Raw genomic sequence first — 20,276 nt, forward strand, 5'->3', positions numbered from 1 at the left:
TTGTTTTTCCTGCAAACACTACAAGCCACCTGCAGCCGTTGGATGCCGGCGTCATAAAGAACTTAAGGGGGGAGCCGGGTCTCGGAGACGAAAAAAATCGCGAAAAAACCTATTTTTCAGTTTAATTATTTTTGGATTCCTTACACTTTCCTGCATCTATTACGGAAAATTCAGCCCCTGAAAACGTTTTATAACTGTAATATTGGCTATAATATAACTCAAACGACAAGGATCGCGCGCAAGCAAAGCGCGAAAATCGCCCGTTTTCAAGCGTCCGCGATTTCAAAACCCCGCGGCGGATCGCGGCCATCTTGGTCTCATTCGAAGGAGCATCCTTTCGGCTTGCTTTCCCGCCAAACCAAGGCATCCCAGACTACCCTGCAAACAAAATACAAGGCAAAAGAAAAAAGCAGCACAGAGCTATTTCATTGGTTCCTGCGTGGCGCGAATTCAAACGGCCGCATCTGATTGGTCGGCGGCCGACTCCATCCACTTCATGCCGAAACACGGGCGGCGCCATCTTGACAAGGCGTAGGTCATCGCGATACCTCGGAAGTTTCACACCGTGCACAAATTCGGCAAAAAACGGAATAAATGTGCCGCAAAGTGTCGCAAAGTGCCTCCATCTTCAGTGGCAACCATCGCGGATTCTCCACGAACGCCAGAGCGCCCAGTAACAGCAAAACGCGGTTCGGCAAGTGCGGTGGCCTCTGACTCGCCACAAACGCCTGAATGCGGTTCAGCGAGTGCGGCGGCTGCCTTGACAGTTCCCGGAGTGGCGGTTTCGACGAGCTTCAACTTGCAACCGGAACGGACAAAAGTGGACACGCACTTCTTGTCAAGCGAAGAGTGCGATGTTCTGACGCAGCGAGCGGCGGAGAGAACGGCTGAGCTGGCATCTGTTTCAGCAACGAAGCGTAAAACAGAACTTCTCGCAACAACGCCTAGTGCGCCGGGCGTTTCGTCGACGGCGTTCACGATAGTGGACCTCGATGCAGTGAACAGTTTGCTGCATTCTGCTGCCTGCCGGACGTGTCGCGGGGTCGTGAAAATTGCGAAGGATGATCGCGAGTACGGACTAGCTGCAAAACTAAGAATGCAGTGCATCAACTGTGGTGAAATTAATGCTGAATGGAGCTCGCCTCGGGTCGCAGGGCAGTTCCAGGCAAATTGCAAGCCTTTCGACATAAATTTGCTCGCGGCGCGTGCTGTTCAAAGCACCGGACTGGCACAAGCAGCCCTAAACGACATTTTCGCAAATTTGGGAGTGTCGCACAAAGACCTTCATAAAAAGACATATCAGGACTACCTGAAACAGAAACTGAATCCGGCGGCAACACGAGCATGCAGCAAGAGCTTGGATGAGTGCGCTAAGAGAGTGAAAGACCTCTATGAGCAAATGAACTTTGGAAATCCAGGGAACATTGCGGTAAGCTTCGATGGAACCTGGCACACGCGAGGGCACTCCTCTCACATTGGAGTTGCCGCGGTAATCAAACTTTTTTCTGGATATGTGCTTGATTATGTTGTTTTGTCCAACTTCTGCCTTGGATGTCAATGTGCACCAGCATCTCACAGCCAAGAGTATCCTCAATGGAAGGAAAAACATGAGTGCCAGAGAAACACTACAAGCAAAGCAGGCCAAATGGAGGCTGAGGCAGCCCTCGTTTTGTTTCAAAGGTCACTTTCTTGCCACAGCCTGAGGTACACCACAATGCTGTCCGATGGTGACAGCAGGTCATACCTCGCTGTACAAGAGGCCCAAGTGTATGGATTTATTTCAGTTGAGAAGGAGGACTGTGTCAACCACGTCCAGAAACGAATGGGCACAGCACTTCGAAACCTCGTTTCAAAAAAGTCTGATGAGCGCATCGGTGGCAAGGGTCGGCTCACGGGAGACCTCATTTCAAAGCTGACTAACTACTATGGATGGGCACTGAAGTCAAATGTAGAAGATATTGACAGGATGCAGAGGGCAGTCATGGCAACCTATCATCATGTAACATCAAATGATAAAAGGCACAACCACACCCTCTGTCCAAGTGGTGCTGAATCCTGGTGCAAACACAATGCAGCCATATCCAGAAATGAGCTCCCTCCCAAGCACAGGTACAATCTGCCTCCAAATGTGTGCCAGGCATTGCTTCCCGTGTACGAGCGTCTTGCGACAAAAGCCTTTTGCAGCGATGCCAACGTGGCAAAACTCAGAATTCTAACGAGGCCCTTCACTCCCTCATCTGGAGCCTTGCACCTAAAGACAAGAATGTGTCCCTTTTTGCAGTGCAGAATGCTGTAGCAGAAGCTGTCATGCGTTTCAACCATGGCACACAGCATGCCAGCTCCAGCATATTGAGGGAGCTGCAGTTGGAGCAAAGTGGCAAAGGTAGCTCTAGAGCTGCTGAGAAAGATAGGTTTCATGCTGTGAAGTCCGAGAAAAAGCGTGCTGCCTCGGCAGCTTTCCAGACTTGCGTGAAGAGAAGGCAACATGGAAAACCTGATGAAGACTATTGCCCTCGGGCTTTCTAAGCCTTCACAATGTATAATTGAAAGCTTTTGTAAGCCCCGCTATGGGCGGCGGCAAGACAAAACCAAAAGGACGGCGCGGGCAATCTGGGCAGGGGGCATGCGTATCGAGTTTGTTTGCACACTTGAGTAATGGCTGTCAACGGTTGACACAGAGTGGGGCCTTGCAAGCAAGCAGAGTAAACACGCTGTCGGCAACCTTGGCTGCGGCACAGTTCGGGGAGCGGAGACGACCACCAGCACCACAGCAGCGGTCGCGCATCACAGTACAAAGGGAGCTTCGGACCCCCGTCGCATTGCGCTTCCTCGAAATCCCCGCAGGCGTTTCCCTTGCGCGTGGCGGGCTGGCGGGAGTAAACCCATTCACAGCTGGGGTCTCCCCGAATGGGCGTCAAACGCCGTAACAGGCGGGCGCGTCTGACTTCCGCGGTGCTCTGATGGGTGCCCTTGAAGAATGCTTGGTTCGGGTCTGGCCGCGGGCAACGGAGATCGCGCGGCCTCAAGCGCGCCAGCCTCATTACTTTTTATGGCTTTGCACCGCGCGCTGACCGGCATAGGGATTCTTTGAGCCGCAAAAGAGCCTGCGGTTTTGTCTCGGTTCCGAGGCGCCGTGGGAACGTCTTCTTCGGCTTACGGCCCGGACACGAGGCCGACCTTGGCGGGTGGACAATTATCCCGTGCTCCTCTGTGACAGTTTGACTTGCAAACAATCGCTTGTTTATGGCGCCGCATGGTCAGCGGTTTCTTGTAATCCGGTCGCGTCGCGCACGTGTTCGAGCACTGAAAACATGGTCCCGACATTCCCAGGCTTTTGGGAATGTATTTTGTTGGTCAGTGCTTGTTGCGCCGGCTGTGCTCGTGAGCCGGTGCTCGGAACTTGCTGTGTGTACAGCTGGCATGACCCTCACCCCTTTGTTGTTGTATGTTGTGTATTTCGGGTGAGGGTTCTACACTGTGAACTGTACTAAAAAAAAGATGTTCTTAGATTGAGGGTTGTTCGACTGGCCAATCACGCACGCAAGTTCTGCTGAACGCAGTGATTGGCGAACGAATTGTCCAGTTGAGACGCAACCCGGCGGTAATTCGCCAGAAAATATTGTGGGCGGAGCGTTGCGTCTACAAAACGCGGCCGCAGCGCTCCGATGGAGAGTTCTGGACCTGGCTTCGGTGCTAAGCACCATCAGCTCTGCCGAAATAGGGTCGCCCTATGTGGTCCAAACCAGTTCCAAACCAGTGTAACTATTTGTAATCGATGTACTCCTGAAACAATGCAATCTTGTAACCGAACTTTGTAATTTTATCTGTAAATACAAGTTTTTGTTCATTCGTTACTTCAGCGTCTTTGCCCTTCGAACCTAAGTCACCCATTGAGCCACCTGTGCAGACCGTGTCTGACGGTGCGTCTCGGACGCCGACGGTGGGCGTGAACTTCAACGAACCAATCGATCGATCGTTGGCATCGAATTCTTACTGGCGCAGCCGACAGGATAGGTTCGGAAGACAAGCTAAACGCTATCAAGACAGCGGTACATCTGCCAGAGTGGCATCCCAAGAGCTAGCAGCACCTCCGGTGTCTGCAATCGGCTCAAGCCTTGGAGGAGGAAGCCCAACAGCGAGACATCGCTAGGCGACGCACCTCAGCGAGTAAGACGTCGAGGCGCCGACTGAACCCTAGCAAGGAAGCAGCCCGAGCGAGAGCGACGCAGGAAAACCTCGACCCTCGTCCAACAGTGATCCTCGGCTGAAACGTGAGTTTCCTTTCCTCTTACTGTTCAGTCACTGCAGGGCTTCGAAGCTAATCATGATGCAGAACCACAGGGACGATGAGGATGGTCAGAGGGAGAGGGGTAGCAGTGATAGTGAAAGCGAGCCCTTTCTGTCTGAGCGGGTGATGGAGTTTAGACTAAAAATGGCTCAGGAACGTCGCCAAAGTCTTGCCCTTGAACTGGAGCTCGCCAGGGCACGTATAGCGTCACCGTCGAGTAGCCGGGGCGGCAGTGGCAGAGCACTGGAGAACGACAGAAACACGGAATGGCGTAAATATTCAAAATTGTTAGTTGGCGCTTTCCCCAAATTTCCCACAGACGCCGAGGTCCCCATTTGGTTCGAATCTGTAGAGCACACCTTGGAGGCCTACGAGGTGCCGCGAAGCTGTTGGGGTCAGATAGTTTTTCCGCTCCTAGCGGAGCGCATTCAGTACCTGTCAACACGTCTGACTCCCGCACAGCACCGTGATTATGAAGCTTTAAAGGAAGTCGTCCTTGATGAGCTGCAGTTGTCTCCCCTTGAATATCAAAAAAGGTTTTTCGGGGTACGGAAGCGGAAGACCGAGACGTGGAAGAGTTTCACGACTCGTCTTGCCAGTTACCTAAATTTTTATGTGGCATCTAGGGACGTGTCCAATTTTGCGGAGCTGCTAGAACTCTTGGTGGCTGACCAGCTGAAGACAGTGTTGTCGGAAGAGGCGCTCAGGTACGTCAGGCTGCGAGAGGGTGCAGGGTGGTACAAGGCCACGGAAATTGCTAGACTTTTGCAAAGTTTTGAGGACGCGCACGGCCGCGTGGACATACCTAAGGGTCAGCCCCGGGGCGCCAGCAGCAAGGGCCCAGAAATTACAACTGAGAATCGCAGCAGCAGTGGTCTTGTTTCGCACCAAGGACAGAGGACAAAACCAAAATCCCCGTATCCACCCGCAGGACAGCAGAGGCCAACAATTTGCTTTGAGTGCGGGTCGGCCGGGCACATTAGACAAAATTGTCCGCGCATCCGCGAAAGGCTGGCGCAGGAGGCCGCCCAGCAGGAACAGCCAGAGAGGCTCGCCGCTCGGATCGCGCTAGAGAACCCAGCCGCGGGTGACCGCTTGTGTGTAGCTCTCAATTGTAGGGGCCGAACAATGAGGGCAATAGTGGATACGGGCGCAGAAATAACTGTAGTTTGCGAAAGTGCTGTACCACTGGAATTAGCCCAGTCGCACGGTAGCGTAAACCTCCGTGCAGCATTTGGTGAACGGGTCGAAGCCAAACTCGTAGCGCTACCGCTGACGCTAAAACAGGGCCAACCCATGTTTTCCAAAGTGAAGGAGGCGACACCAGTGTTGTGCGCACTCACTGATAGGCTGAGCGTGAGCGCGGACTGCCTGCTCTCAGCGGAAGATTGGAGCCTGCTCCAGAAGGGTCGGGACGAGGCTTGCGAGCTGTCCCCTAACAAACTCCCGCCGAGCAGCAGCGCAGAGCTGATGACAGGCGTAGGACTAGATGGGGAACGGGTTAATCCCAAACAGCCGCTTACCGGTGCGAGCAGGGCTGATACGCTGCATCCGAACGGGGAAAGGGCAGAGGAAGAATCCCGCAGTAGCTCCGATAAAGGGTTGATGCCGGGATGCCAGGTGAGGAACAAAAAAGTGACGCGACGGTCAGCAGGGTTCTCGGCAGTAGGACCCTCCTGCCCGCAGAGAGTATATCACATTTCGAACCACGGGAGCGAGCGTTAGTGAACGAGGTGTTCGGGACACATGCCGCCTTGTTTACCACCGAAATGGGGATAGCGCGAGTGAGCGAGCACCGCATAGAACTGATGGAAGGAGCCGCGCCAAAGCGTTGCCACCCCAATTGCATTCCGTCGTCTCCTAAGGCCAGCGAGGCATTCGAAGGCCTCAAAAGTGCTCTGTGCAGTGCCGTCGAGCTAGCGACTCCAGACTCAAGCAAGCCGTTTTGGCTATTCACCGATTCCTCTGCAATTGCTGTGGGCGCATGTCTAGCTCAGATGACCGACAATGGCACAGAGTGCCACATTGCTTTTGCCAGCCACTGCTTCACGCCCACGCAGATGCTGCGGTCTACGATTGAACGCAAGGCGTTTGGCGTCATTCTGGCTCTCAAGAAGTTCGACATGGGGGTCTCTGGCACGAAAATATTGGTATCCGACCATAATCCTGTGACGTACATCACTCAGTCCACGCCTCAGAAAGCAAAATTGACACGCTGGGCTTTAGCGTTGCAGCGCTATGATATAGTGGTGCGACACAGAAGGGGAATCATACATACTAACGCCGACGCACTTTCGCGTCTGACGAACCATTGCTGGGAAAAGGATGTAGAAGACAGGGAACCCGCAGTGACGGACAGTGGAGGCGAGGGAACAAGTGTGGTGTGATGTGATATGACTGCGGTAACCACACAGACGACCTTGGACGATGAACTCATGCTTCCCTATTTCTGTGTGTACCTTGTTCTTTTAGTGTGTTTGTTTTGGCGAGTGTCGTCTAAGCTCAGTGATGTATGTTTGCATGTTTTCATCCCAAACTAGAGGCTGACAGTGTCCTTCCGGCTCATATTTGTACGATACTGGATATTATAGTTTCACGAAGCGAGCCCTGTTGCATCAGGGAAGCCTTACTATTTGTTTCGTTTGTGTATTTGCTTTGTGTGTGTCTTGGTTGTACCTTTTTTTTTACGATGAAACTTATTCTTGTGTTAACACTCTCTACGGAATGTGCCACATACAGTGCCCATCATAAAGCGCTGGCATTTAGTTGTGTTGTTTCAGTAAGCGAGCCAGCGCTGTACATTGTTCTTCGTTGCTTACTGTCATGAGCAAGGCGCGGCTCACGCATTTCCTACGTATGCGAACTCAGACCATCGTTAAAACGCGCTGCCTAAGCTTGGCTGGTAACTTTTATTTGTCATGTCCAGATGCGGCGTATGTACAAGTTTACACGCGGCGTACTTTTGTTTTGGTTTCTGCTTCGACAACACTGTAAGCGAGTTGTTGTCTCGTCTTGGGTGGGGGGTGTAAGCCCCGCTATGGGCGGCGGCAAGACAAAACCAAAAGGACGGCGCGGGCCATCTGGGCAGGGGGCATGCGTATCGACGAGTTTGTTTGCACACTTGAGTAATGGCTGTCAACGGTTGACACAGAGCGGGGCCTTGCAAGCAAGCAGAGTAAACACGCTGTCGGCAACCTTGGCTGCGGCACAGTTCGGGGAGCGGAGATGACCACCAGCACCACAGCAGCGGTCGCGCATCACAGTACAAAGGGAGCTTCGGACCCCCGTCGCATTGCGCTTCCTCGGAATCCCCGCAGGCGTTTCCCTTGCGCGCGGCGGGCTGGCGGGAGTAAACCCATTCACAGCTGGGGTCTCCCCGAATGGGCGTCAAACGCCGTAACAGGCGGGCGCGTCTGACTTCCGCGGTGCTCTGATGGGTGCCCTTGAAGAATGCTTGGTTCGGGTCTGGCCGCGGGCAACGGAGATCGCGCGGCCTCAAGCGCGCCAGCCTCATTACTTTTTATGGCTTTGCACCGCGCGCTGACCGGCATAGGGATTCTTTGAGCCGCAAAAGAGCCTGCGGTTTTGTCTCGGTTCCGAGGCGCCGTGGGAACGTCTTCTTCGGCTTACGGCCCGGACACGAGGCCGACCTTGGCGGGTGGACAATTATCCCGTGCTCCTCTGTGACAGTTTGAGTTGCAAACAATCGCTTGTTCATGGCGCCGCATGGCCTGCGGTTTCTTGTAATCCGGTCGCGTCGTGCACGTGTTCGAGCACTGAAAACATGGTCCCGACGTTCCCAGGCTTTTGGGTTTTCGGAATGTATTTTGTTGGTCAGTACTTGTTGCGCCGGCTGTGCTCGTGAGCCGGTGCTCGGAACTTGCTGTGTGTACAGCTGGCATGACCCCCACCCCTTTGTTGTTGTATGTTGTGTATTTTGGGTGAGGGTTCTACACTGTGAACTGTACTAAAAAAAAGATGTTCTTAGATTGAAGGTTGTTCCACTGGCCAATCACGCACGCAAGTTCTGCTGAACGCAGTGATTGGTGAACGAATTGTCCAGTTGAGACGCAACCCGGCGGTAATTCGCCTGCAAATATTGTGGGCGGAGCGTTGAGTCTACAAAACGCGGCCGCAGCGCTCCGATGGGGAGTTCTGGACCTGGCTTCGGTGCTAAGCACCATCGGCTCTGCCGAAATAGGGTCGCCCTATGTGGTCCAAACCAGTGTAACTATTTGTAACCGATGTACTCTTGAAACTATGCAATCTTGTAACCGAACTTTGTAATTTTATCTGTAAATACAGTCGAACCCGACTATATCGAACCCGTTTACATCGAATTATTCTATATATCGAACAATTTCTGGTCACGGTATAGTTACCATGAGTATATATAGCAAAAATTACGCTTACATCGAACAAATATTGCAGTGACTCCCGATATATCGAACGTCAAGCGGCGGAAAAGTGCCCCCAGAAGTTGGCTTTCCCTCGCGGTAGCGGGGAAACCCGGCGGCGCGACTCCATCCAACCGCTCTCCCTACCGTGACCGCGCTTCCTCGGGCTGTTCGGGCGAGCCGTCGACACTCCCCCTCTCGCGCATAGTGGAGTCTATTAGGCCACAACCTCCCTCTTTCTCTATCATCTTTCACTTGCCACCCCCTCTCCCCTGACGACGCTTCGCCGTGCTCCCTCACGGGTTGCAGAATCAAGCGTCCTTCCTTTCTTTAGATCACTATCTAGCGACACTCCCCAGCAAAAAATGATCCTGGCCCGCCTACAGCGCTTGCTCAGACAGCCAATCAGAGGCTCTTGTGCTCTCTTCGTGCAAGATGGCGAAAGTGCGAGTTGTCTGGCTGCTTCTCTGGTTTATCGTGTTTGCGCCTTGTGAGCCTTCTCCCACAGTGTTGCCGTGATGAAGCGGCAGAATTCGCCTTTCGTCGTGAAGCTCGAAATCATAAATCGCGTCGAACGCGATGAGAAGTTGGATGTCCCCGCAGCGTGCAAGATTCCGAGGAGCACTCTCGGCACGATTAGGGCTAAAGTGGCCAGACTCGCAACCCGGTGCCCATGGCGCCCAACGCGTACGCACGGCCGTGTACGAGGGGTTCTTCATACGTGCTGGTTTCCGCGTGCTCGGTGAGGACTGTAAATTCTGATCAATGCGACGAAGCCGTTGCTGGTGTTGCCGAAGTTTGGAGCGAGCTGTCAAAATTTCCGTTGACATTCGAATCAACGGTGGACGAGTTTGTGAGTGCAGATGATGCTGTCGCGACCACGGTAGAAGCCGGAAACGAAGACTACATCGCCGACATCGTACCGAGCACAAATGAAAGTAGGCACATTGAGGAAAGCAACTACGGTCCTTTGCCCACATCCTCCGAAGTGATTGGTGCACTCGCATTAGTCCGGCGCTTCTGCGCGAATGCGGAAGGTTGCGGCCTCAGCTGCTCCGACTCCTTTGACAACGTGGGGAAGTGCGTGCGTCGCAGGCACCGAAATTGCCCAAGCAGAAGAAAATGCTACAAAACTAAGCTAGTTTCGTTAATAAAGTGATTTTATAAATGGTATGTGCTTTTATGACATCCAATTATTTAGCAGGCTTATATCGAATTATGCTCTATATCGAACTGATAGGCGTTTTTTTGCGAGTTCGATATAGCCGGGTTTGACTGTACAAGTTTTTGTTCGTTCGTTACTACAGCGTCTTTGCACAGGTGGCTCAATGGGTGCCTTAGGTTCGAAGGGCAGACCGTCTCGGACGGTGCGTCTCAGACGCCGACGGTGGGGGTGAATTTCAACGAACCAATCGATCATCGTTTGGCATCGAATTCTTACTGCTTTCCTCCTCAATAAACCCTTGCATGTCATTGCAATTAGATGTTCGCGTTTTTCTCGAAAACGAAATTCTGGTACTCTCAAATTTTGTGAGAGGTGTGGCTTCACATCTACTCAATAGATTTTGATCATTCTTGTTTTATTTCAGTCCTATATGTGTCATGTTTGCAATAACAGAACAGTACAACTAATATTTGACTCGGAACATTTTGAAATTCTGTAGCTATCACAAAAAGGCAGTTTTCAGTTATCGACTAGAAAATTCGAACTTTCATAACTTTGTACCAAGTGAACAGAAAATGATGAAACAAGTCTTATTTCAAACCTTAGGCTTCCAGAAACATGCCTATATAAGTTTTAACTATTTCTATGTAGCAGTTCTTTTTCTATTGTTTTCATAACAATCACACAGAGTAATTAGCATAAAATGTGATCTATACATCAGAGATTAAATCTGACTGCATATTTGAAATCGGCATGCAAAACTACATACTTCTGAAAAGTTTCAGGTTGGTATCTCCAAAAGTAAAAATTTTTTGATCATGGCCCAACTCCTCTCTTAAAGCACTCGTACAGGAAGTCCATCGTAAAGCGCTGTCTGGCACGTATTGATCGCGGACAGCAGCCTACAATCGTTTCAATACTGTACGCTATGCACTACGTCGCTTCAGCGTGGACTGCAGTGAGCGCGTCAACTGCACAGCACTGCTTCGCGCGGTGTGGCTTTCGCATGGACAGCGGAGAGGAAACTGCCACGGAAGCTGAAGAGACGGAAGCAGCCTCTCATGATCAAGAGCTGAGTGAAGCTTTGAATGCGCTGGGTGCCACGGGAGTCACGTATGAAGACTACGTCGCCGTGGATGCTGCTGTCGTGACGTCCGAGTGTCAGAGTATCGCCGAGATCGTTGCAGACTCGGTCGCGAGTGAAGCCTCAGACTGTGATGACGACGAGGAGCACGAGCCGCATGATTCCGGGGAGTTGGCGGACCCGAGCTTTGGAGAAGCCGTCGCGGCTCTGGACCTCCTTCGCAGGGACGTCGCACCTCAAAGCGACGCTGAGAGCAATGCGGCTTTCCAGGCCATCGAGAAACACGTGGTGTTTTCAAGCGAGCAGAAAAAATGGCAATCGACCATTCTCGATTTTTTTAAGACCTAAGCTCATTTGATGTCGAAATAAACTGTTTCAAGGCAAAGCTGCACTGTTTTCATTAATTTTCGGACCTTTCCTCACTGTTGCGTTTTCCCGGCTGTTACGTTTTTTTTTTTTGCGGTCCGGTGAAAAACGTATGAACGAGGTTCCACTGTAATCACTTGGCAATCGTTTCACCTAGCTGTGCATGCATTCTTAACTTGTGAGATCATGGAGAAGAGCTGCAGCCAAAGTTAAGAAATATTGCTGCTGAGATCACTGATATACCGTATTTATTCGCGTATAACCCGCACCAAAATGTGAAAAAACGCGTTTAAGAAGTGGGGGTGCGGGTTATCTGCGAATTTTTTCCTTGGGAGGGGCGGGGGGGTCGGCTTCACTGCAATGTGCGGCGGCCTCCCCGTGTAGTCCGCCATCCCCATCGTCATCGACGCTTGTCAAGCCGATGAAGGGCCAACGAAAGGCCAGCATTGTTGAGCATCGCGTTAGGCGCTGTTTAGTGTACTTACCCCAGTTTGCACTGTTTGCCTGCTTTGTTTTGGCATCATGAGTGCGACTCGACGGCAGTGTTTCACAGCGAAAGAGAAGCTAAAGATTATAGCCGCTGCCGAAGAAATCGGCAACAGAGCTGCTGCAAGACAGCATGACGTCGACGAGTCGTGCATTCGCGACTGGAGGAAGAAAAAAGAGAGTCTCGAAGCAACGAACCGGGACAGGCGAGCGTTTCGGGGTCCGAAGACTGGCGCGTACCCCCACCTCGAGACGCAGCTTGCGAAGTTCATTGAGGAGCAGAGAAGTCGTGGCCACGCTGTTTCGACTGAGATGGCGCAAATGGAAGCCCTGAAGTTGGCCCGGGAATTGAACATTCCACGTGAGTTTCGTGCAAGCCGTGGATGGCTTCAGCGCTTCATGCGAAGACATGGATTTTCTATGCGGCGGCGAACAACCATGTGCCAGCGGCTTCCTGAAGCCTACGAGGAAAAGTTGTTGAACTTTCAACGATATGTGATCGCACTTCGGAAGGAGCACAGCTATTTGCTGTCTCAGGTGGGAAATGCTGATCAAACACCTGTGTACGTTGAGATGCCGATGGACACGACCATGGAAAAAAAGGGCTCCAAATCAGTCAGCGTGCTGACCGGCGGAAATGCCAAGCTGTGCTGCACAGTCATGCTATGCGCTTTGGCTGACGGCACGAAACTGTGCCCGTATGTCATTTTCAAACGCAAGACGCTACCTAGCATTCCACTGCCCCCAGGAATCGTTGTGCGTGCGGAAGAAAATTCGTGGATGAACAGTGGCCTAGTCGGTGACTGGCTTCGAGTAATCTGGGAGCGAAGACCAGGTGCCTTGCTGGCACGCCGGTCGATGCTCGTACTAGATTCCTTCAGAGGCCACTGCACTGATGCGGTGAAGGCTCGCCTTGCCGAGACCAGCACCGACCTCGTCATAATACCTGGCGGCATGACGTCCATGCTACAGCCACTCGACGTGTGCCTGAACAAGCCGTTCAAGGCACACGTGAAGCGGCTGTATGCCCAGTGGATGGCCGACGGCATTTACGCCCTCACACCGACGGGACGCGTGCGAAGGCCTGATATTCCATTGCTGTGCCAGTGGATCGTGGATGCGTGGAAAGCGATACTGGCCGATTTGGTGCGCAAAAGCTTTAAAAAATGTGCGATCAGTAATAGTTTGGATGGTTCCGAGGACGACTACGTCTTTGAGAGTGGCGATGAAGCCTCGGATGGCAGTAGTGAGAGCGGCGACGATTAAGAATCGGATAACCAGTGACGTGGTGGCGGTCGTTTGAATAAATGTTCTGAAAACGAAATGATCACTGAGTGTGAGTTGCATCTTTCTAGCGCTCATTTTTTTTTTTTTCAGGTAAACGTGCGGGTTATACGCGAGTTTTTTTTCCGCCGAGTTCAAAGTTAGGGGTGCGGGTTATACGCAGGGGCGGGTTATACGCGGGTAAATACGGTAACATGTCTGAAAATTCACGTTGTATTACATTTGGTTTTACTGCAGAAACCTCGCTGGGTGACGAGTTGGCTTGTGGTGAGTCTCTTTTCCTTCTCTGGCTGGCACATCCAAAGGCAGGGTGAATAAGAACCAATTATTTCATGTGCTTTTCTAAACCACGTTTGGCTCTCTGTTTAGGTTCCCCTGGATCCACGGCTCCCAGTGCTTCGCAGCAGCCAATGTTGCCTGCACCACCAAGTATGCTTATCCTTGTTCTGGCCTATGAAGCATGCCTAATAGGGAGGGTTCAGTATTCTCAGTTAAATACAGTAAAAATTAAATGGAAGGCAATTTTTGTACATTTTAATTTTAAATGACGACCTCAGTCAGCGTGCACCCTCTTGAATACTAATGCAGCAACAGCTGCGCTTCCTCAGCATTCTCACATTTATGCCCAGCTAAAGCAACATGTGTTAGTCTCTGTTCACTTTCATCATGTACCACCATGCTACTTAGAGTTGGGCTTCCTCGTTGGCTATCAACATTGCTAAAGCTGAGAAGTTTTAAGATATAGTGCACATGCATTCAGCATAACACCTTGGTAAATAAATATAACACGTGATACAGTCAGGTGAAGCACTGGTTGCCATTCTATTATCATTAATTAAAGGTTCTTGCTAAGGGTCAGACATTGTCAGTAACCATCCATGCACTTCCATGTTTTCTTGTTTTCCTTTTGCAGTTTTGGATGTCTACAGCACATAAACCTTAAACACCTTGTCACATTTTAGTTAACATTTATCCGTGTCGCTGGGAACACGTGGTGAATGCATATTCTCATGCAATGAGCAGCCACCTGTTATGTTGCTATTTCCTTGTTTGTGAAAGTGTTGACAGTGCTAAAAGCAAAATCAGGGACACAATTTTCTGTGCTGATCAAATAAAGACACAACATATTGCATAACTATAGCTTTTTCAAGCGAATAAATTGAGCAATAAAAGCTGAAAATTACTTCTTAAATGGAAATGCCAGTAGGTGTTCCCCTGGTGTTTCTATCTAGAAAGCAATTTTTCTTTTTATTGGCCAATTACAATGTTGGCACAGGCCAAAATTGTATTAATAGGACTGACATAACTTCATTGCACTAATTTGCAGAATGCAACAAAAACAAAACGTAATCAAGTGACCTTTGCAGGCCAAATCAGCAACGCAACAAAGTTGCTAACTTCTCGAACTTGGACGATGGCACTGTGAGAATAAGCAGATTAGTCTATAAGCCATTACCACAATTCCAGCTAGGTACACCTTTGACCTTAGGCAGAAAGCTTCTATTATTTTATATTTTCTTTCACTTTCCTCATGGTCTGCTGCCTCATTACGACTTTGTATGTATTATATTGCTTTTTCTCGCAGTTCCACCTTGTCAAGGGAGTTGTTGTGCGGTCTGAAGCTGCCTTCAAGATCATGCGCAATCTCAAGCCAACACTTGTCGTGAAGGACACGGCTGAAGCTGTGGAGGGGAAGGATGTTTTAGAAAAGAAGAGCGTCACATCACAGGGATGGTGGCGTCACGGAAAAAATGCCTGGGCGAATTGGCTAAAGAGCCACTAACACCCGAGATGGTTGCTGTTGTTACAGGTGAATTGATGAAAAAAATATTTAGAAAACGTCGAACTGTATCCAAGTTGCAATGTATTCACGGCTGCCACAAACAGTGTCAGTGGTTTAATTCACATACACTAACATAATTGCAGCTTCCATTCAAGCTTCTTCTGAGTTGTGCTGTGGCAGCTGTCACTGGAGCTTTTTAATCTGTTTCTGTTTCTACATTTGCTCTTTTCACAGCCATGCTGAAGCACTGGGGTGCAGAAAAGAACATAGACGTGGAATCAACACTCCTGAACCTGGGCCGCCTGCTGTCAGAGAAGATCCAGGATGTCTTAAAATCAAAGCGCCGGCTCAAATTGCAATAAAACCTGGCAAGCTGTCCGACATTGTCGATTATGCATCTCTTGATATACTGAGGCCTGTGGCCAGTTGGCTGCTGCGGCCAGCTTGGCACTAACAGCTCGGCATACGTACCTACTGGTTCCAGTAGCTACTGGTCCCACTATCTACTAGTCCCACTATCTACTGGTCCCACTATCTACTGGTCCCAGTAGCTACTGGTCCCACTAGCTACTGGTCCCACTACCTGCTGCGAATTGGCTAATAAACCATTAGAACTGGGACTCGTAGCATCCCAGTTGCGAATTTTCACCTGGGCTGGCAAATGCTTCCACGACAAACATCGACACCCGCGGAGACAAGTGCCACGGCAGCAAGCAAGGCAAGGCACGTATCACAATTCTGTTGGCTGCTAATATGCACGGAAGCACGAAGCTGCGGCCGCTTGTCATAGGCAAGTTTCAAGCCCCGAGGTGCATGCGCAACTGCCCCAGCGTTCCGGTTACATATGCCTGGAACAAGAAATCGTGGATGACTCGGGATATATTCCAAAAATGGTTGAAGGCATGGGACTCTGAGCTGGTGCGTCAAGGCCGGAAGGTTTGCCTCATCGTCGACAATTGCACAGCACACCACACAGATGTCCAGCTGAGCAGTCTTGAAATTCATTTTTTTGCCGCCGAACATGACGTCGAAGCTGCAGCCATTGGACCAGGGCATTATTCGCGCTTTCAAATCCATTTATAAGTGTCGGCTGATCGACACTTTGCTACTCAAGCTGCGGATGGGCCAAGAGCTAAAGATAGACCTTTTGGGTGCCATTCAAATGCTGAAAGCCTCGTAGGACAACGTCAAACAGTCGACAATAGTTCACTGCTTTCGGCATGCGGGTTTCGTGAGCCGCATTGAAGAAGCTTCCGAGGAAGCAACCGAAGATTTGACGTTGGATGGCACAGAGGAAGAATGCCAGCTCGAAGAAACCTGGAGCCAGTTGGAGCGCTTTGTTGGTGCTGAGCCACACAGCATGTGCATTGAGGACTTCGTTGGCGGTGACAACAGCACCGGAACAGTGGCGGAGTTAACAGACGTGGAGATCGCGGCAGAAGTCACTGCTGAGCGGCCAAACGAAGACGCTGCCGAGGCTGATCCAGCAAGCGCTGATGTTGCCCCGCTCCCGAATGCAACTGAGGCGCAATAGAAGGCACTGGACTGTCTCTTGTGGACCGTTTGGACTATGTTGAGGACGCCGTGGTCAAGCACACGGCTGCCAATATGAAGCAGGTTACGCTGCTTCAGTACGTTCAGCGAACGAAATAAATACTTTGTTTGAAGCTTTATGTGAGTATCTATTGCGCCACGATTGGTTCATTGATTGATTTGTGCTAGTTTTTGACGCATTTTCTACATGATTTTATATATCGAATTCTGGCTATATCGAGGTTCGACTGTATAAATAAACATCTTATTTTTTACAGGCTTCTTTCTACAATGTCAATTCTTTATTGTAAGTGACAAATTTGGTTTTGGAGCTTCGAAGTTATGTTCGGCAGCATTTTGTTTTTTTTTATGGCAGTCCAGATATAGGGATGATCGGTTATAACGATAGGATTTTTTATTCTTCTTGAAGGCTAAAGCCCATGAGAGCGATTTTGTGCACGATGGCGACGAGCAATGGCTCCAAGCGACGAAACGGGCTGTCGCTTGAACAGATCGGTCGGTCTTGTAGCTCGATCACTCGGTTCTGGATATCTAGAATTCGTCGCTCATCGCCCGGAATTGCTATGAGCGACTAGTGAATAGCGCGAAGCCGGAACTGAAGGTACGTCACTCAATTACTACCGATTGTTGCATGGAACGAGCAAACGACAGAATTTTTATACACATAAGAATAAGAACCTACTGCAAGACCATAATATTTTATGCTCCTTTTTACAGTAACATACATCAACTTAAGTTAATAAAGCACACGTAATGCAAGTTTCGATGCATATTTGCTGCCTGGTGCTGCGCTCGGAACACCGGAGAGACGTCGCTCGAAATCGTCGCTCGCATTGTGTACGACTAGTATGCGAGTGAATGCAACAGTCATCTCCACCACATCGCTTGTTGCTGTCGCGCGCAAGATCACTTGCATGGGGTTTATACTCAATATCATTTTAAGTGGACTGCACTGTACAGGGATAGAGGCCAATGCAAGCCATGTGTATTCTGAGTGGCTTTGGTGTACAAGAGACCAGTTTGTAGCACAGATGCAAAATTTCCTTAGCGAATGCAAGCGGAAGATCACTGCTGTACAATAGTTTCCAGTCACTAGTTGCTAAATGAGGATGCATAGTCTCAGATTATGAATTCGTCCCAATGTAGGCAAAGAAATTTATTATTTCGCCAGTGAAATTTAATCTCTTGGTCTTGCCCTTGGGCAGTTAACGCATACTTTTGCTATATACCACACAGTAAGTAAGTTCAGGACTTACCGTACAATTCCGGCTTGACCTCGCAACCTGTTCCATGTAGTGCTGCCTCGAATGTATACTCCAGTTTCTTCGAGAAGCGAGATGCGCTGCACAGTAAATCATAAATTTTAGAATACGGAAATACTGCAGGTCATTTACATCTTCATTAAACCAAACAGATATCTTTCCGACTTTTAAGTGTGCGTGGGAGCCCATATTTATTCTACTCGTCACAGCTACAGCCTTTAACCCTCCACACTAAGCCCTAAGCTTATATTTTTAAACAGTACAGATCATCTTCTGAGTAGACCTCCACAGCCATACATCCACAGCAGGACACAGGATTAGATTCGAGATTGACTCAAGTATGCTGGTGCATTAATGAGTGGCATTTGTCTCACCACCATTCATGTCATCATCATGCTTCATTCCTCTTCCATAGCAGAGAGCAGAAGGTTGGAAAGCACAAGCTCAGGCCTACCTATCTGCCTTCTTAGAAATAAAATCCTTCCAGCTTCACGTTATATCCTTTGCCTCTTCTTTCTGTCTTCATCATCATCCATCTTGTTCACCTCTTTTTTTCTTACCCTTTCCAGGGCATAGTAGCTGGCTAAAAGAATCTACAGTCTCTCTATATGAATGGCAACACAGTGCCTGTGGTTGAGAGAGCCCCAAGACTGCACAGCAGCACCGACGTATTAGAAATGAGGGAACTAAACACTGTTCCAATTACTGGTAGTTATTAAACCAATTTTCTTTCTGTCGGTGCTGCCATGTAGTCTCGGAGCCTCTTTGGAGCCATGGCATTACGCTGCAGCTAACATTGAACGAGACTGTGCTTCAGACCGAGCTCTCTGTACTCCTTAGCATTACCAGGGCGTCTACCAAGTTGACATCTCCAAATTCCCTGAGTTTTCCAGGTTTTCCCTGAGCACCTTTGTGAAATTCCCTGAATGAGCCAGAACTTAGTTTTATGTCGATAGGTTGACACCATGTTGCCCGATGCTGTCACTCTCTAGTAAGCATGTTGAAACAAAAAAATGACTTAATCCAGTTTGAATAGCAAGGAGTATGATGATGTTTGAGGTTTAATGGCGCAAGGGCCAGGTATGGCCAAAGAGCGCCATGCTGGTGGTAATGAATATGTAGTGGTCTGATGGGTTCTGTGAATCTAATGTGACGTGGCTGTAAAGAGGCCTAAAAGAGTTGGTGTAAATTGCATAAAATGTACACGTAATAAAATTATGGCAATGAGTAATGATGTGTGCTATGATCACTAAATTGCATTAAGAAAGAATGATACATTATATAAAATATGCGAGATGCTGAATTGCTTAGAGCACTACTGCCTCATCAGAGCCCTTGAAACACAAGAGCCTAGAGGCATGTGCTATTCAAAATAATTATCACAGCAGCATCCTCTGAAGAGAGGAGGCGCTACGAACTAATGGGGCTAGCAACATGTAGCACAACTTCTTTCAGGAAACCTAGGACAGCATTGGTATCAAAGAGCGGTTCTGCACAGAGTAACATAACAGGGTGAAGGGGGACGTGCTGCCGGTATGCTAAGGGAAAATGTTTCCTTCTTTCAGATTCGGCTTCCCGACACTCCAGAAGGACGTGGAGGACGGTCAGCCTCTCCCCACATCTACCACAGGTTGGAGGCTCGTTTCCGGTGAGTAAAAAGTTATGGGTGCCAAATGTGTGTCCTATTCTTAGACGACAGAATAGGACATCTGTCCGGTGTGATTTTGTTACAGGAGGCCAGAAACCTAATTGTGGCTTTATTACATGCAGCTTATTATTTGTTTCCAGGTCCCACAAGCATTGCCAGTAGTTTCGCAGTTTCCTTCTTAAGAAAGGCTTCAGGTCTGTGACAGGGACCGAAGCTGTAGGATTAACCGCATGCAATGAAATTGATGTGGCCATCTGGTCCGCTAGAACGTTAGCCTCGATGCCCCTATGTCCAGGCACCCAGCATATAATCACAAGTTGCTTAGATATATATGCTTTACACAGGACGGAATAGAGTTCATTAATTACCGGATTTTTGTGGTTACAGAATGACATCCAAGGCCTTCACAACACTAAGGGAGTCCGTATAAATAACTGATTCCTGGAGTTTTGATTTCTTTATATGATTTACAGCCGACAACAGTGCGTAAGCCTCAGCCGTAAAGATACTAGTTTCCGGATGCAGTACATCGGTTTCCGAGAAGGACGGACCGACGGCTGCATAGGACACCCCGTTGTGTGACTTCGATGCATCTGTGTAGAACTCCGTGCAGAAGTGTTTGTACTGGAGTTCCCGGAAATGCATTTGGATTTCAATCTCTGGAGCGTGCTTTATAACTTGCATGAAAGTTAAATCGCATTGTATCATCTGCCACTCCCAAGGAGGCAGAAGCTTTGCTGGAGGCATTAGGCGATGTTTGAGGATTGGGACATCCATTTCAGCGCTAAGCTCCTTCACACGCAGCGAGAAAGGCTGTCTTATAGAGGGGCGATTGCGGAAAAGTGTAGCACACGTCATATCGGTAACAGTATTAAAACATGGATGTTCAAGATTAGAGCGCACTTTAAGGAAATAGGTAAACCTGATGTATGATCTCTGCAGGTGGAGCGACCACTCAT

General features: G+C 49.5%; 1 protein-coding gene, 1 long non-coding RNA gene and 1 pseudogene across 2 annotated transcripts in view; 2 read left to right on the forward strand and 1 right to left on the reverse strand.

Moving 5' to 3' along the window:
* Positions 1-20,276, reverse strand: part of LOC126540045 (uncharacterized) — a 178,513-nt gene that overhangs the window by 130,520 nt on the left and 27,717 nt on the right. Inside the window, exon 6 of the mRNA XM_072286556.1 lies at positions 17,664-17,749. The gene's annotated coding sequence lies outside the window, so the exon portion shown is untranslated. The remainder of the gene's footprint in view (positions 1-17,663; positions 17,750-20,276) is intronic.
* On the forward strand, positions 12,580-15,212 carry LOC129387316 (uncharacterized). Its single transcript, XR_008614588.2, has 3 exons — positions 12,580-13,499; positions 14,656-14,880; positions 15,088-15,212. It is a non-coding gene; the product is annotated as an uncharacterized lncRNA (long non-coding RNA).
* LOC129387315 (uncharacterized) lies at positions 15,974-17,177 on the forward strand (annotated as a pseudogene).

The sequence above is a fragment of the Dermacentor andersoni genome, chromosome 2 (genome assembly GCF_023375885.2).
Source record: "Dermacentor andersoni chromosome 2, qqDerAnde1_hic_scaffold, whole genome shotgun sequence".
Lineage (NCBI taxonomy): Eukaryota > Metazoa > Arthropoda > Arachnida > Ixodida > Ixodidae > Dermacentor > Dermacentor andersoni.